Source organism: Hylobates moloch, unplaced genomic scaffold (assembly GCF_009828535.3).
Source record: "Hylobates moloch isolate HMO894 unplaced genomic scaffold, HMol_V3 SCAFFOLD_8, whole genome shotgun sequence".
NCBI classification, from domain to species: domain Eukaryota; kingdom Metazoa; phylum Chordata; class Mammalia; order Primates; family Hylobatidae; genus Hylobates; species Hylobates moloch.
Window position 1 is genome coordinate 12750230 of NW_026652283.1, and position 17288 is coordinate 12767517.

Genomic DNA, 17288 nt, shown 5'->3' on the forward strand with positions numbered 1-17288 from the left:
GAAGGGCATGGCAACTTTTTACCTCGCTACTCCAGAAACACATGGGCTAGGCTGGTCCTTCTTTCTGAGTAGCTTGACCTGGGCTAGGATCCAGGTTTCCCTCTGGACACAAACCAACTAACAGCTGTCCCTTTCTTTGTAATGGCCATCAACAGAGTTAGCTGCAATCCAGTGGTCTAAGATGAAAACTGTATCATTTGCTCATTCTAGAGGCAAGTCTAATAAACAAGGCTAGGATTTCACTAACTATACAATCATGAAAGCAGAAATTAGAGCCTTTTCCTTCTTTTAAGATGACCCTGGCTTTATTCTCTAACCTTGTCATTTGTAATCTGAAATTCCTAATCAAAGAAGCAGCAAATTCCTGTGTTGTTCTTTTCCTTGAGTTAAGGGATGCAAGGAAGAGCGGGAGGTTTGCCTTTTACACCAACTTTCCTCTTCATATGCTTTCTGTCCTCCTAAAACGACCTGTCTTTCTGTATCCTACAAATCTCCTATGTTTTCCTTAAGACATAATTTAAATGTCGACCCCTCCATGAAGCCCTCCTTACTCTCCCAGATTTCTCTCCTTTTTAGATCTTACCTAAATCTATAACTATCTCTTTATACATGTCCACACCACTAGATCCTGGGCTACTGGAAGGTACAGACAGAGTTAATTCTTTTTCACAGCACAATGTTCTTAAATGTTGTTGAATAATTGAACAAAGCAAAAGACAAGAAAATAAATGAAGTTAAAAGAACAGAATAGGGTAAAAGAGACTAAGAGACATTAATAAAAAGATACACTAAAAAGCAGGAGGACATAAGAAGAAAAAAAAGAAAGAGAGGAATCAGTTATGAGAAGGACCAGAATAAGAGAGCACAGAATGAAAAGAGAGCAGGCAAAAGATGTGCAGAGGTGAAAGAGTGAAAGAAGAGAGGAGATGGGTGAACTTAAATTTACAGGTTTCTTTCCGATTTAAAAAACAAAACAAAACAAAACAAAAAAAAAGAAGTGCTGGAATCCCAAAAGTAGAATACAAGAACAATTGTCAATGTTCTGGTGCCAAGGCCACTAACCATGGTCTATAATTAAAAGCAGGGATGGTGTAGACCTGTGATGTGTGGTCCAGCAACTCTGGCTTCAACTGATAGCTCGTTAGAAATGCAAAATGTGGAGCCCCAGCCCAGGTTTACTGAATTAGAATATGCAGCTTCACAAAATCTCCAGATGATTTTAATATACGATAAAGTTAGAGAAGCACTGACGTAGATACTTAAAATCCACAGATAACTCTGCATTTCACTCTAATCAATGGCATGGTGTACAAAGCACTGGCGCTAAGAAGTTATACAACCTTAGGAAAATCACTTAATGTCCCTGGATCTCAGTTTTTTTATTAAATGAGAACTTCAGAGTAGATGCTTTCTAAAGTGTCACATAGCTCTAATATTCTTGATCTCATCTAACAGCATAACTTTAACCCTTCCTAAACCCAACAGAACAAACAGGTAGCATCGTCAACTAATTAATATCTCACTTCCTTTCTCTGTTCATTTATTTAACATTTTCTGATAATCTATTATGTGCTAGTCACTACACTAAGTACAAATGATTCTAAGATGAATAAAACATCTCTCCTTGCCCTTGAGGAGTGCACAAACTTCTTAGGGAAACAGGGCATATAAACAAAATCAGGATAAACTAAGAAGCATGAGCACATGCTGGTGAAGACCAGAAAGGAAGGCAATTCCACAGCCTGGGGCAACCATGAAGAGTTTCACCAAGGGGACAAGGTAGACGTGCATGAGGTCCCTTCTCTGCCAACCTCTGCTGAAAGTGCTAGGAAGTGAAAAGACCAAATATAAGGTGGAGAACATCAAGAAAACAACCAAAGGTTCATAAACATACCTTGCTGGGTTCACAATCCCCCAAAATGTTCACAGCACAATGGATTCTGTGTAATGGCCACAGGTACCATTAACAGCCGCAGGTGAACCTCAAAAACCCACCTTCTCTGAGCTATGCCTGCTCTTTCACCCCAACTACATTCTGTTCTAGCTTTGGCCTCCTTCTGGAAGATATCAATTCAACCACTAATCTACTCTCCCTGGAGACTTCTTCTTGTGGTTGCAAAGAGGAGATGCACTTTAATAAATGCGAACAATTCATTACACCAGTAACTCTTTTGATCTATATTTATTTACAATGAGAGACAATACCGGTATCCAATCATGTGCACAGGAGCAGCGACTGAAAGTGTAGTTTACTGAAAGGAAGAAATTTCTAGAATTCCTAAGGATGGGATAGAATGGCACTGAGGAAAAGGAGGAGCTCATTTTCCCAGCTCAGCCACTTTTGACTCCAACAAAATACACAAGATGAATGGTTTTGTCGGCCCCAGTCTTCAATATTAAAGACACAAGACTATCGTTTGAAACAACAGTTTTCCCATCTTTAGAATGGTGAGTTCAACCCTGGCTTTTTTCTCTTGCTTAGCTTCTACATGCTGATTTGGGATTATGATTTCTTCCCATACAATTTGTCCTTTCATCTGTCTCCTTTTATAGTCCACCAATATTATTTATAGCCCATAAATATTAACAATTTTTTTACTTTAACCTGTTAGTAGTATATATGTCACCTTTGTTTTCAGATTCTTAAACGAGAATATAGAAAAAAAAGTCCTGCCCCCGGGGTTTATTGTATTCATGGAGGAACTGGAAGAATGTTTTACAAGGTAATATTGTGGCCAAGGGATGGATCAGCTCAGTCCTGTTTCTCCCAAACACCGGTCATTCCACCAGCCAATTTCAGTCCATTTGCCCACCTCCCAGGTGCCCCCTGCCTCTCCCCACACAAGGCTGGGTGCATGTACATGAAGGTCAAGGAAGACAGTCAAGATTCCAAAGCTATCTTTCTGGAGGTAAACCAAGAACACAAAATCAAGATTCCTGCTGTTCATCCCTTCTCCAGAGGAAGTCGCTCTTCTCAATCAACCTTAAAGAAAAGCACTTGGTGCACAAAGTATTGAATAGAGGATTTTTTCTCTTTCCCCTCCTTTCCTGTCATTTCACCTTCTTATTGATTCTCTCTGCCTGCGTCCATCCCTGGCAAAAATTGCATATATACATTAGCAAAGCAAGGATCTTCAGACAGACAGGCTTCCTAGGGATGGAACCAATGAGAGAGGAAAAATTACACAATCCAGTGGTACTCCTGGCTCCTCTCCTCACATGTGACACCTAACTCTAAACTGCCACATCACTCTGTGTTCACAGATCCGCCATGCTCTGCCACACCTGAAACAGACATAGAAGATAACCATGTTTTTCTGCTTCTCTTGAAATCACCCACCTAATGTCCTTAACTGTGTCCTGGGAAGTCTTCATTTCCCATTATTATTATTTTTCTTAATTGCACATCGTGGAGGCTCCTCAATTGAAATTAAATTTGCTCTTCCTCCCACCAGCCGCCACCTTTCTTTCCCATGTCACCCACACTGTAAGGGGGGTGGCAGAAGGAGAAAAGACAAAATAGAACCCAGTCAGCTCTGCGCTGTGAGGGGAAAAAACGGGGCGAGAACAATGGCCCTGAGATGGTTCCGAGCACCACTGAGTCACAGCCTCAGAGAGACTGCCCGTGAGGATGGGGAACACCTGCTTCCTCATCGGGGTCTCCAAAATGGCTTTGGATGGTGAAAAGGCACAGACCACCTGTGGCGATTCCTCCTTGAATCTTAACAAGCCCTTTCCAGTTGGATTACCTCTCCTTTCCCTTTATAGCTTCCCCACCCACTTTTTCCTGTCTTCCTCAACTCCCTCCCCTTTCAACCTCGCCTAGTCTTAGGGACAACTAATGATAGCCTGGAACCTGGCTTCATCCATTGGCATTCAAGATAAATGAGGTAGCTGAGATCCTGTCAAACCGCATCCTTGTCAACCCCATCACCAACAAACAAACATTCCAAAGGACCTACTGGGTGTAGAGTACTGGTGTGGCACTGGGGACGCAAAAGGGGCCCTGTGCCCCATCAATGCCTTCCTCTCCTTGTCCATCTGTATGTATGAAAGCATTGCACATGGAGCTGCCTTTCTCACCCATAGCTCTTTTCTATTTTGAAGTCAAATCAAGAGTTCATCCTCCTACTTGGAGTGGAAGCAGATGGAGAATGAGCTCAGGTGTCCCTAAGGTGAGCACACACCAGATAACCTCAGCTATTTGTAGACATGGTGAGAACATGGTTCAAAGTGGCATCCCACCCTCTCACTCTGATTACACCATGGTCACAAAGTAGCATTTCAGCAGTAAAATTCAAAAGAATGAAACCTAGAGAAGGGGGATAGTGAATTTGGATTACATTTATCCTTTCTGGACAATGAAGAACTATCATCTACTGTCATGTTGAGCGACAAAGATCTTTCACCTCTTCCCCACATCCCTTGGGTATTTTGGTTTATCAAAGAATTGTTGTTTTAAAATGCCAGAAAAAAAATGTGTGTGTGTTGGGGGGCTGCTAATACTTTTAGGAAAAATAATGATGCTAATGATTCTGCTACATATTTTTGGAGATCTTTATCCCAACCCGATCCCTGCATTTAGACGCCTTCAGAGTTCAGGGACGTACGGTCAGTGGAGCAAGGAAAGGAGCAGCCCACTCACCATCATGGCCCTCGAACCCATGAATGATCTGATTTTCTCAAGAATTGCCTTGGATTGCATGAGTGACTAGCTGAAGAGTCATTAGCTGAGTCTTTTCCATTTCTCCTGCTATTTCTCTTCTCAGGTACATTAAAATACTGCCTAATCACATTTCACATATTGTAAAAATTGATGAAAGGGAAAATGTTAAAGTATTAATTCCATTCTTGAGGGTACAAGACTAACACATGCAAACAGCACATCTCTTTGTTTAACACAAAGACTCACGTGTCGAATTCTGCACCCCTTCCACATGCACAGCATTTTAGAACTCTGCAAGATAGCCATTTTGCAAGAGTGTGGAAGTAACAGTTTGCTTGGAGGATGTGTGGGTATAAATAGATGTGTAGACAGAAGGAGAAATTTACAGCTCAAAAATAATAGCACAGGAAAAAAATACAAATTAAAAGTAGAATATTGACAGAATTCCTCCTTTCCGAGCTTAAGATTTAAGTCCTTTAACCTGCAGCATCCTTCAATTCCAGGTGTTCTGAGACCAGCCCGATCCCCACCTAGACCTACCCCTCTGCAATAGGCCTCCTGGGATCTCTGGGCCCAGTGTCAACCCTTTAGACAGCAAGTGGATTTTAGTGCAACAATCACAGTAATCTCAGTCATTATTTTTATCTGTTTTAAAGGGCATGGAAAGGCTGCCTAGGAAGGTAAAGACAGGAGACAGGGAGAGAGGCATGAAGGTGACAAGGGGAATAAAGCCAACCTGAAAAAAAAAGGGGGGGGATTTCTAGATTCCCAGAAAAATCAGAGCTTTAGTTCTGGATGAATAAAATGCTATTTAACTGGAAAATCACACAGGTCTCCCGGCTGGCTATGTCTATAGATACAGATATAGATACATTCCCCTGATGCCATCCAACATCTTTTGTGCTTACATACATCCACCCCCACTGCCCCCCAAAAGCCCAAAACCTGTTTGATGAGAGAAGAAAAAGAAAAAACATGAGAGATTTCCTTCTTTGTAATAAGCCTTTTTACCAAAACAGCATTATTTTCATATCTTGTGACCTTTTCTTCCAAAAGGATCCACTTGAGGGACTCGAAGAGATAGATAAAAGGAGGAATCCCTACCCCAGGCGAGGAAAAAATAAAATAGAATTTGCCCTACCTTGGTTTGTAGAAGCCAAACCTCTAGACGGACAGATTAAGGGAGTGAGCATGTTGGGAATGTCCAGTCCCTTCTTCTCGCTTGCATATCCACATAAGAAAGACGAAGGATAAATGAACGGAAGATAATTTAAAATCCAATTTAGCGTAAATTTTGTTTTAATCTTGTGTCTTGAAGAGATGCAAATTCAAAATAAAAAAAGATTTAATTCAAAGGTAATTCAGGGTATGGAGAGCAGCTCACAATGCAGAATCCAGAGTAATTATTCCGCGTGCATGTGAGGTTAGTGGCTGGAATAGATTTTTAACGCTTCTTCTGGCAATTACGGTTTTTGGTTTTTGGAGCGTTAGTGGAGGAGGCTCTGTGTGGAGAAGCTGGGGGCCGGCTCCGTCCCTCGGTGGAGCATGGTCATTCCCAAAGCGTCCCCTTCCTAAGGGGGAAAAAGAGGCGGTCAGGGCTTGATTCGCGTGTCCCCCGGAGGGTGAGAAAAATGCATTCCGAAAAAGATATCAATTCGTTTTAAGGAAAGGGGGGAGGAAACCCCGCATTTCCCACAGAGTGCACACGAGAGGAATTGAAAACAGCTGGTACCGGTCTATAAATAATTCAGAAAAGGTCTGGCTATACCATTCCTGGGACAGGCACGGATGAGAGGTGGGAAAGCCAACCTGAATGGAAGAGGAGAGAGGGAGGGAGCGAGCGAAGGAGGGAAGTGGGAAGGAAGGAGGAAGGGAGGGAGAAGCGGCACCATACAGCAACACACACTCACACACACGCAGAAACACAATTCCCACTTAACTCGCCAGCGAGTGCGGCCCCCAGCCCCATCTGCATTGCTGCTGACATGTCTGTCTCGCTCTCCCCATCGCCTCCAGCAGCAGCGCCGCCTCCCACCCCGGGCTTGTGCTGAATGGGTTCTGATTGTGCACGGGGTGCACACTGGGCATTTCTTGGAAGGGGCACACTGACACGCGCGCGCACACGCCCCCGATGCGCACGCGCCCCGCGCGCACTCACACTCACCCCCGCGCACACTCACCCCCGCGCACACTCACGCTGCCGCCGCGCTGAGGTGCAGCGCACGGGGCTTCACCTGCAACGTGTCGATTGGACGGATGGGCTCGGCGCGTGGGTCCGGCCCGGGGCGCCGCTGCCCTGCCCCTCTGCTAGGTGAGGGGATGAAACCCCCCAAAAGACCAGAGACAGCCCTACCCAGTCACAGCACCCCCTCCCCCCCCACACACACACAAAAAACCTTTAAAAAAGCCACGTCCAAATTAGCAAGTGCCGGGTTCTGCTGGATTTTAGAGCTTTACCTCATGCCAGGTTGGTTCACGATTTCACAGCTTCGACCCTTTATCTGCCTGACACCCCCAAACCTCTACATTGAAAGGAGAGACTCCAAAGCCCATCTTTACGTACCGGCTCCGAGCGCCTCCGCGGTTGCAGTCTGCGGAGAGGGGTGGCCGGTGGCTGGGAATGGAGGGTTTTCCTTTCCTGCAAAGCAGGATTAATGATCCGTCTCGGGGGTTTTGAAGTTCACGACTCTTCTTTGCAAGGCAAAAGGATATGCATTCAGACGCCAGCACTTCTGGATAGTGGTGATCAAGAATCACCCTTGACGAGCACTCTCGATAGAGCGAAGCCCCGAGATTTCCTAGAGGTGAAGAAGCCGGAGGAAGTGGTTTTTGAAAGGGGGTGGGGGGAACCTTCCTTTCTCAAAAAGAGGTGGGGGGTGGAGAGGCAGGAGCCCAGATTCCAGTTGGTGAGGATCAGAGCCGGGGGAAGGGAAGCGGGCGGGGGCAGGCTGTGCAAGTCAACCGCGCGGCAGCCGGAGAGGGAGAGCAGGAGGGGAGGAGGGGAGCGTCAGAAAAATGGGTATTAATCACTGGGGACGGGGGGAGGTGCGGGGAGCGCAGGTTGCCTGGTCTGGATTTGGGTCTCACACTCAAAAACGTGCCGCGCACACACACACAGACACACACACCCCCCCTACCTCTCACACCCTGACTCCGGGGGGAGGAGAAACCCACGAAGCTGGGGAAGATGCTGCTTCTGCTCCCAGGGGCGGGTGTGAGAGCGCGTGTCCTCTTTCTCCACACCCCCCACCCCACCCCACCCCCAAGCCCCTGCACCCCCTCACTCCTCTTGCTAAGACTGGCGGAGGCAGCTTCCCACGTCATGTGCTGGGGAAGTGGGGTAGGAAGGGGGACGGAAGGGGAAGAAGCTTAGTCCGAGTCCGTGGCGCCTCCTCCCGGCCGCAGCGGGGAACAGCACCGAGGGAGAGCGGCTGAGGGGCGAGGGGAGCTAGACAGTGCCCCCCGTGGGCGGCCGCGCGGGCTGCGGAAAGCATCTCCTAGGCGGAGCTGTAGTTCGAAATTGAAGACCCTTGCTGTATTTTCCATAAATCAGCCTGTGCCTCCTACGAGCATTCTGCGTGTCGGACGCAGTCTGGGGCCGGGTTCTTTCTTGCCTTCAAGGAGCTTAAGATCTATCTGAGCACACGAGGCTGACGCCTAACACAATAGAAAACAAAGCAAAGCAGATGTCATTCGTGGCTAAATTGTATAGTTTAGACCATTCGCGTGCTTTTCTGGCTGCTAGTGAAGGCGTGAGGAGTTTGACATTTTTTATTAAAGTGGATCCTGTTATTTAAATGCCTTGAGAAGAGAAGATGATGAGGCCGGTGAATAATCCCTAAAGGAAACTGGATTTCCTGGCATTTATAAACCCACCCTCTTTGAAAAGGCGAACATCCATTCATTTCTCTTCCTATTGAACTCTTTTATATTTTAATAGCCCTTATCGCCACCGGTAGTATTGTTTACTTTTAACATTAATATTATTGTATATGCATCATTTTCATTCTCATCCACTGTCTTTTCAAATATCTAGAATACTACAATGGTGGAACATTTTCGTATCGGTTATATCATGGGCTTCTCACCAGCATTCCTGAGAAGTGGCCATACAAACGCACAGGAGAGAAGGCTGTGTGAAGTGGATATACCTAGTGGCTTGGAACTTTAGTCTGTAGAAGCCATCGGATGTATTTTTGCTGTCCTGTAGACCAGACTACTCATATTTCTGAACTACAGTAATTCTTCTGTGTTTCCTGGTTTCTCTCAGCCTTAATTTTTGAATCTAACATATTTAATACACACGAACACATAAGCATTGTGTGAAAACACAAATAGAGTGTGTTCACATGCAAATTATTCCTTCTCAGTAATGGTTTTCTATTTTTCTAAGAGTTAGAGCTGATCTTTCACTACTTTGGGGAAGTGTTGAAGCACCCCAGAGTTGCTGTGCCCTCTTGGTACACAACAGCCAATCCAAGCCCCTCTAATAATGTCTCCAGGTTTTGAAGTTCACCTGCCTATGGGCAGGTTTGCAGTTGTTAGAACACCGATTCCAAGAGGAGTATAGAATGCAGAAAGCAAGAACCTAATAGAGATTTTCTGAAACACTCTTCCCTGAATTTTCCGGGAAAATTACCTTTACCTGGTCCATTACCTTCAGAATAACGTCCAAGCTCACTCAAGGATCTACATGGGTTGACCTTGAATTTACTTTTTACGTTTTTATATTTTTTTATCTCTGGCTCATAGCCCACGTTCCCCTTCCTATCCTCAGTCCCTTCACCAAAATTATACTATTCTCTATTTTCTTTCCTTTTCCTCCCTACCTGAACCCTGTTGCAATTCCATTTCACCCTGTTCACTTTTCCAAGTGTACAGGGAAAAATGAACACTCATACTTCCTCCACCTAATTGAGTCCACACTCCTCTTCAGTTTCTAGCTCAAGTCCCACCTCCTCTGGGGATATTTTTCAGTCAACCAAGCCTGAATTGATTTCTGTAAAAATTGCAAGGATTTTAAAATGAGAGATGACACCTCACCACCATCCCCTCCACTTTCATTTTCTGTATTCAGCAATGTATGGAAGAGTTTGCTTGATCAGTTATCAAACTGACTGGGTGATAACTTCTTGCATTCATTAACCAGGTACTGGCCCACTATAGGGAAAAATATTACCTCTGTAGCTATTCATGTTGAACCATGTGAGACTATTGATATTCAATCATATGAAATTGCCAATCATATGAAATAACCATTATTGACATATAATAAAAATGCAATTTCATAAAGTTAAACTTAAAATTGTATTCTGGTATCAATTTCCTGTCTTCCTAACTAGCTGTTTAGCTCCCTAAGGGGATAGACCATAACCTAAGTCATCCATATATTCCCAGTACCTGGCTCAATTCCAGACATGCAGTAGAGGTTCAATAAATATTTTTTATGACTATTTGAAGCCACTTTATCAAGCACTTTTTCTGGTTCTGAAATAGCTAATTCTAGGGACCACACAGATTGTGAAGTGGAAAGTAATATCCCTTGCCCATGGCATTCATTGCCCATTGAGTACTCAATGGAACCAAGATTCGTCTCCTTTTTTTCTGGCTCCTTGTCACTCACTTGCTCTTCTCACTAATAACCTTTGCCTTCATAGACCATAAGCCTCTCAATAAAACTATTTCAGCCAGGCACGGTGGCTCACACCCATAATCCCAGCACTTTGGGAGGCCAAGGCGGGTGGATCACCTGAGGTCGGCAGTTCGAGACCAGCCTGACCAACATGGAGAAACTCCATCTCTATTAAAAATACAAAATTAGCCAGGCGTGGTGGCACATGCCTGTAATCCCAGCTACTTGGGAGGCTGAGGCAAGAGAATTGCTTGAACCTGGGAGGCAGAGGCTGCAGTGAGCTGAGATCATGCCATTGCACTCCAGCACTCCAACAAAAGCGAAACTCCGTCTCAAAAAAATAAAATAAAATAAAACTATTTCAAGGACCACCCAGATTCATGAAATTTGAAACACCATTTCTTAGTGTTACAAATATATATTTCCTAACTCTTAGTCCAGCAACACAGAAAACAATATTCTAATGAGACAAAATGTTGCATCATATTTCACAGCATTGCTTATTGAGGAGAAGCTCTTGCTTGAGGCTGCTAACGACACTTTTGGAGGTATTCTGCCAACTCAACCCAAAGAGAGGTTCCCAGAAGATGCAAACACTCTTTTTCATGGCCCAATCAGCAAACGCAAAGCCTGTGCCTTGCCTGGTCAACAACAACAAAAACAGTATGTTTATCTGGCAACATCTTTCAGATCAAACACTGGTACCAAAGGGTGGAGCCTGAAGTTTATACAATTTGGAGTCCCTCTTTAAGAGAAAGAATAAAAAATTAATTGCAAAAGTGAATATCCACTTAGAAAATAAATCACAACTTAAAAATTCTTTAATAGTTATAAACACCACAAAAGTTAAAAATTTAAATAATAATCTTTTGTTAACTGCATATTTCTGTAATATTTGTTTTTGTATTTTTTTTTTACCACATTCTCTTTGAGCACCTCTTCACATTGTGATTTAAAGTATAATTTTCTATGAAGATACTAGAATCAAAAAAATAATCTGGGATCCAGTTTATTCTTCAAAATAACTGAAAATTGTTTTTCATTATAGATAATTTAGAAAAATTTCCTATTTATTGGTATTAGTACAGTTTACACCTTTAAGGGTTGTTGTCAAATTTAGAAAGACATTTATCAAATTTCTTTGATATATAAGCTCTAAGGTTACAAGGATTTCAAGTTTTCTTGTACAGTGACTAATCTTAAATATCTCTTGAATTGATAACATTCATTAACTAGTTTGTAATTTATTATAAGTTTTATACTGTCTTCATCAATGACAGCATTTTGTCTCGAACGAGCCAAAAATATAAATATTTCCCCAATATGTTCATGTGATTCACTTCTCTTCATTAATTTGATTGTCAAACGTTCCCAGGGGTCTATTCATTACCTCTGTTTAAAATTTCCGTTTTCATCTTAAAGAATTAGTTTAGGTATGACTTGGGAAGTGCAACATTTGGGTAGGAAAACAAAAATGCCTGAGCTCACCTAGGTCCCTGGGCACAGGCACAGGGTTGGAGCCCTAGCCAGGGACCACGCCCTTCCCTTCCCAGCACTTCCCTGCCCCCCTTTGGTATCATTACAGGCTTGAGCAGCTTCCAAAGGATAAACATTACACTTAGATTCTTTAAAGAAAATTCTAACTTGTCATATATGTTTAAAACACTCCATTTGAGAGACAAATCTGAAGGAGAAAAAAATGTTACAAAATACCAAAGTGGTCCGAAACTTTGAGGTAAGGGAGAGGCAGCTTTTTCTTGAACTAGAATACCAGGATGACCCACAGAACACATATCCTGTGACACCTTTGTGTCACACCTGGAAACCTTTTCTTCCTTTGGAACAGCGAGCAATAACTTAACTCTGTGGAGAACTGATTGCAAGGTGTAGAGATATATCTCACTAAGCCTAAATGAACGTGTTTCCAATTCAACTTTCCCTTAGCTTCATCCCAAAAATGGTCACCACCACTCCAATGACACCCAATGTGAGGGGAAATCTGACAGGGAAAGTTGGAATGGAAAGAGCAATTTTAAATGATTGCGATTAAGGCCTGGCACGGTGGCTCACACCTGTAATCCCAGCACTTTGGGAGGCCGAGGTGGGTGGATCACTTGAGGTCAGAAGTTCGAGACCAGCCTGGCCAACAGGGCAAAATCTCGTCTCTACTAAAAATACAAAAACTAGCCAAGCGTGGTGGAACACGCCTGTAATTACAGCTATTCGGGAGGCTGAAGTAGGAGAATCATTTGAACCCGATAGGTGGAGGTTGCAGTGAGCTGACATCCTGCCACTGCACTTCAGCCTGGGTGACAAAGAGGCAGTTATAAAATAATAATAATAATAATAATAGATTACAATTAAAATATGCTACTTTTGCAAATTTCACCAAAACATTTGGGCACATTTTAGGGCTTCTCCCAAGACCTTAGAAAGGGCCCAAGCGAGAGTCTATGAATCCGAAGCTGTAGTAGTTTCAAAGTCAGTCTGCCTCTCAGTTCATTACCTAATGTAAAACAGGCTTGCTGGTTTCTAAATAAAATATTTGAATGATTTTTATCTTTGAAAAGGTAATCATTAAAGGCTCAGTTGACAACACGCATATTAATGTTTTCTGCTTAATCCAATCCATCTTTTTTTGCTTGCAATTCCTGGAGTGTACGGGAAACACAGGCAGAGCATTCAATTTTAATAACTTGCAAAAGCATACTAAGCTCCTGCCTCTACCATCATTACTCTTTGAAAAGAATCTCTAATTTGTTCTTATCATAATAATATTAATTATTCAACTCAGATGGTCTTTTTCAAAAGGAGGGTTAAACAACCCTCAACCCCTTGTCTGAAGACCTACTTATCCTCCAACAATGAAAAAATTATTCATTATGCAGGGCATTTTATTGAGCCTGTTGTATACACTGTAACAATACACTTCTAGACATTTACATTGTGTTCTGATGGAAACATTCCTTCAATACTAATCTAAATCTGCCTTTTTTTTTTTTTTTTGAGACAGAGTCTTGCTCTGTTGCCAGGCTGGAGTGCAGTGGCGTGATCTCAGCTCACTGCAACCCCACCTCCTGGGTTCAAGCAATTCTCCTGCCTCAGCCTCCCAAGTAGCTGGGACTACAGGCACGCACCACCATGCCTGGCTAATTTTTGTATTTTTAGTAGAGACGGGGTTTCACCATATTGGCCAGGCTGGTCTCGAACTCCTGACCTCGTGATCCACCTGCTTCAGCCTCTCAAAGTGCTGGGATTACAGGCATGAGCCACCGCACCTGACCCTTAAATCTGCCCTTTTCTTTTGGAAATTAATCAAAGGGGCAGGATGGGAGGAGAGAGAGAAAGGAGGAATGAATAAGACTTCCAGAGAGAAGAATGAGCCTAGAAAGGAGGAAATATAGGATGCGATGTGATAGTAAGCTTTCTCTGTACTAAAGGAAAGGGAGAATTCACTTGTTATTTCTAGGATCACTCATACCCTGAATGGAAATAATCCCCTGTTAGGCACAGGTACAGTTGGCACTGTCTTATTAATTGTATTTTTCCCTTTCAACATAGCAAAGATACAACAACACCGGATCTGACCCAGCTGTTTTTTAAAAAGGATTCTTTAGAATCTTAATGTTTCTATCCGAATAGGTCTTCTCCCCTCTTTTTTTTTTTCTCCTGGAAACACCTTGGAAAAAAACTGTCTCCAGCCTCACCATTATTTATGTAGAGAAGACATATATTCTTCTTTTGTTTTGCTTTCATTATTTGAGTTTCTCAAAAAATGTACGCTAATTTCTTTTACTATGGACAATATGAACGAGAGACCCAATCTCTATCTCAAGGCATTTTGGAACATCTTCTTGCCAGAGGCAGTCGGATAGTGATGTAAACGAGGAAACAAAGTGGAAATAAATGTTACAGCTCTCATTTCGCTAGTTCTCTTTTCCCTTGTCACTTCATCCTTTCTCTGATTTTTTAAAGGCTTTTTCGTGAGCCATGTATCCAGCGCTCCAATATTCTTTTTCCATGTAATATCTGTCTCCTTTCCTGTGGGCCTTTCTTCCTGGAACAGTTCCTGTTATCACCCCCAGGGAAATACCACTTCTTTTTCCTACCCCCCTTCAGAGGGTCCTTTTATCTTCTAGAGTAGCTTTTATTGATAATGACTTCTGCCCCCTTCTAGAAAAGACATGTACCCTTCCCTCACTCCTGGCACCCTGCACCCTTCCCCACTGACAGCCAAGAGAACTTCTGTGGAGCCCAAGTAAAGGAAATGAGAACAAAACTGCTTAAAAATCTGCCCAAGTTGAGGGAAAAGAGGAGGCCACTGGGAGACCCTGACAATCTGTTGAGAGAACATGGAGTAACATGGGTGTGTGACATTCACGTCTGGAGGCAGGAGTCTCACAAAATAAATGTGAAATTAATATTAAATTGTGTGAATTAGGGTGGATTTCATTAGGGCACACACACACACGTGTGTGCACACACACACACGTGTGCACACACAAATATACACACACACCTCTAGTGCTTTTGGAGAATTCTGAGGTCCCCCCCCTGAGGTGGTGGGGGATTATTCCTCCCATGTCCCAAATTCACACGATCAACCCTGGCCACGTACCCTGGGAGGTGGGTACTATAAGCGCCACAAGGGCAGGGGCCTGGCCTATTTTGTTCACCGCTGCATTCCCAACACCTAGAGCAGTGTCTCAATGAATCAATGAATGAATGACTTGTAAGAGGACCTGAAGAATGAGGTCAGTAAGTATTTCTGGAAGGATTTTCTATGCCTCTATAATAGCTGCATTATGATGACCCTACCTGAACTTCTCAACAGGCTCCACAGTAACAGATTTAGTTCAAATTCTCGCTTGACACACTGGTTCCTTCACTGTCTGGTCCCAACTTACCTCTCCTCTGTAGCTCTTTATAAAATGCATTCATTTATAGTTTTGTTTTCAAATTGATGTTTATTTTATTTTTAATTTATATTTTAGTTTTATCAAAACTATGTAAGTAAAGAGTTTAAAATAATTGAATAGTTTAACAGCAGTCCCCTTATCCCCTCAGCACCACAATTTTTCACTCCCTAAAGGCCCCTTTCTGCCTTTTTCATTGAAATTTTTGGCATTTACTCTCACAACTCAACATGGCACACTTACATTGTTACTTCTTCTTTTTTCGGTCCACTCATTATCAATTGATATCCCACTGTGGAAGATAAGGGTTTGCCTCTCTTTCCCCAAAAACAAAAACAAAAAAACCTCTAATGAGCCACACACATGCACTCTTCCTAGTCCTATCCCCATATCTTTCAATATACATATATCATAATTTTACTTAAATCAATATTCATAGTTAACAGTTGTTCCATAAATGTTCTTTATCACATATTAGATTTGGTTATTTGTCTCTTTAGTCTCCTTTAATCTAGAATAGTTCCTTCACCTTATTTTGTCTTCCACGACATTGACATTTTTGGATAGTCAGAACCAGTAATCTTACAGAATATTTCATATTCTAAATGTGTCTGTGTGTTTTTCCTCATGAATAGATGAAGGATGAGCATTTTTTGGCAAGGTGTTATTGCACACTTCTCTGGCACGTCATACCAGAAGGCCTGGAATGCCAGTTTGTCCCATTACTGATGATTCCAAATTTGATCACAGATTTGGGAGTGTTTAAGGGATCTCTCAATATGAAAGTACATTTCCCTTTTTGTAATTAATAGGCAATCTGTTGATGATAATTTGAGACCACGCTCCCATGTCCCTGTTTCCTAATAACTTAAGGACAAAGAGAATTGAAATAAAATATTAAGTGACAGTATGTCTGTTGTTGATAGTGGTATTAGTGCAGTAATTATTAGCAGAGCTAGAAAATTATATATATATATATATATATATAGTCTAAAGAAAAGAAGTCAGTATGTAAAAAGAGAAGCAGGTAATAAAATACAGAGCTATGTAACACTTATAATAAAGATAGAAGTAGAATTCTAATACCTCTAAATATTCATTCCAACAAAAGTGTGGAAACTGCTTTATTGCCCTCAATCCTTCATTTCTTCATATAACCACAACCTTTGCCATGCAACACTGCAGTGGCCCCCAGATAATGGAAGGGGCATACCTCCCTAGACTTTGAGTTTAGATTGGGCAGTATGACTTGATTAAACCAACCAAATGAAGTAGAATTGGTGGAGTGCCAGTTCCACATCCAGGTCGCAAAATGCCTGCATTGTTCTGCTTCAGCACTCACACCTCTGCCACTGCCATGAAAAGAGCATGTCCAGGGCAGCCTGTTTGTCCTAGGAGGAAAAGGGGCCATGCAGCGCAAACCTGAGTCACCCTAGCTGAGCCCAGACCATTTTCAGCCAACCTATAGATATGCAAGAATAAATACTTGGTGTTATAAGCCATTGAGTTTCAGGGTGATCTGTTGCGCAGCAGTTTTATCACACTACCTAACAGATACACAGAAGGATGAGGGAAATCTTGCATCTCGAAGGATGTGGTATCAGTTCTGGACTTAGAAGCAGACTTTTGATAGGGAGAGAAGGAGTTAGACCATTCCAAGCTGAAGGAGGGGCACGAACAGAAGTTCAGAGGGACTTTCAAGTAATAGTAAGAGATAGCGCAAATGTGGAAGGGTATTGGAGCACATTCTAGAGTCTATGGAATTTTATACTAAGTAATCTATGTTTATTTGATACTATAGGGTTCTGGAGGAAGAAAGGAATTTGATCTGGCCTAAGCCTTTGGAAAATAATATTGGCAATAGTTTGAGCCACATTTAATGGAGGAAAAAGGAACAAAATTTAGAATGGTTGATTCTCTACACTGAGTGCTTTACCTTGATTATCTCATATAGCCTCTCAACAATCCTATAAAGTGAATATTGGCATCCCCTTGTACCAATGAAGAAAAACAACACTGAGAGATTAAGTAACTTTCCCAGAATCTTATAGCTGGCAAGACATAGAGCCAGAGT

At 42.5% G+C, this 17288-nt stretch overlaps 1 protein-coding gene across 2 annotated transcripts in view; it reads right to left on the minus strand.

The window, feature by feature from the left end:
- GRIN2B (glutamate ionotropic receptor NMDA type subunit 2B) overlaps nt 1-7893 on the minus strand; it is a 421004-nt gene extending 413111 nt beyond the window's left edge. The window contains exons 1-3 of one of the 2 annotated variants that reach the window (XM_032159685.2): nt 7804-7893; nt 7230-7464; nt 5808-6237 (exon numbers count right to left, since the gene is read on the minus strand). The gene's annotated coding sequence lies outside the window, so the exon portion shown is untranslated. Of the gene's footprint in view, nt 1-5807; nt 6238-7229; nt 7680-7803 lie in introns of those variants that run through there. The other variant, XM_032159686.2, reaches the window with a different exon arrangement.
- Between the last annotated feature and the right edge of the window lie 9395 nt (nt 7894-17288).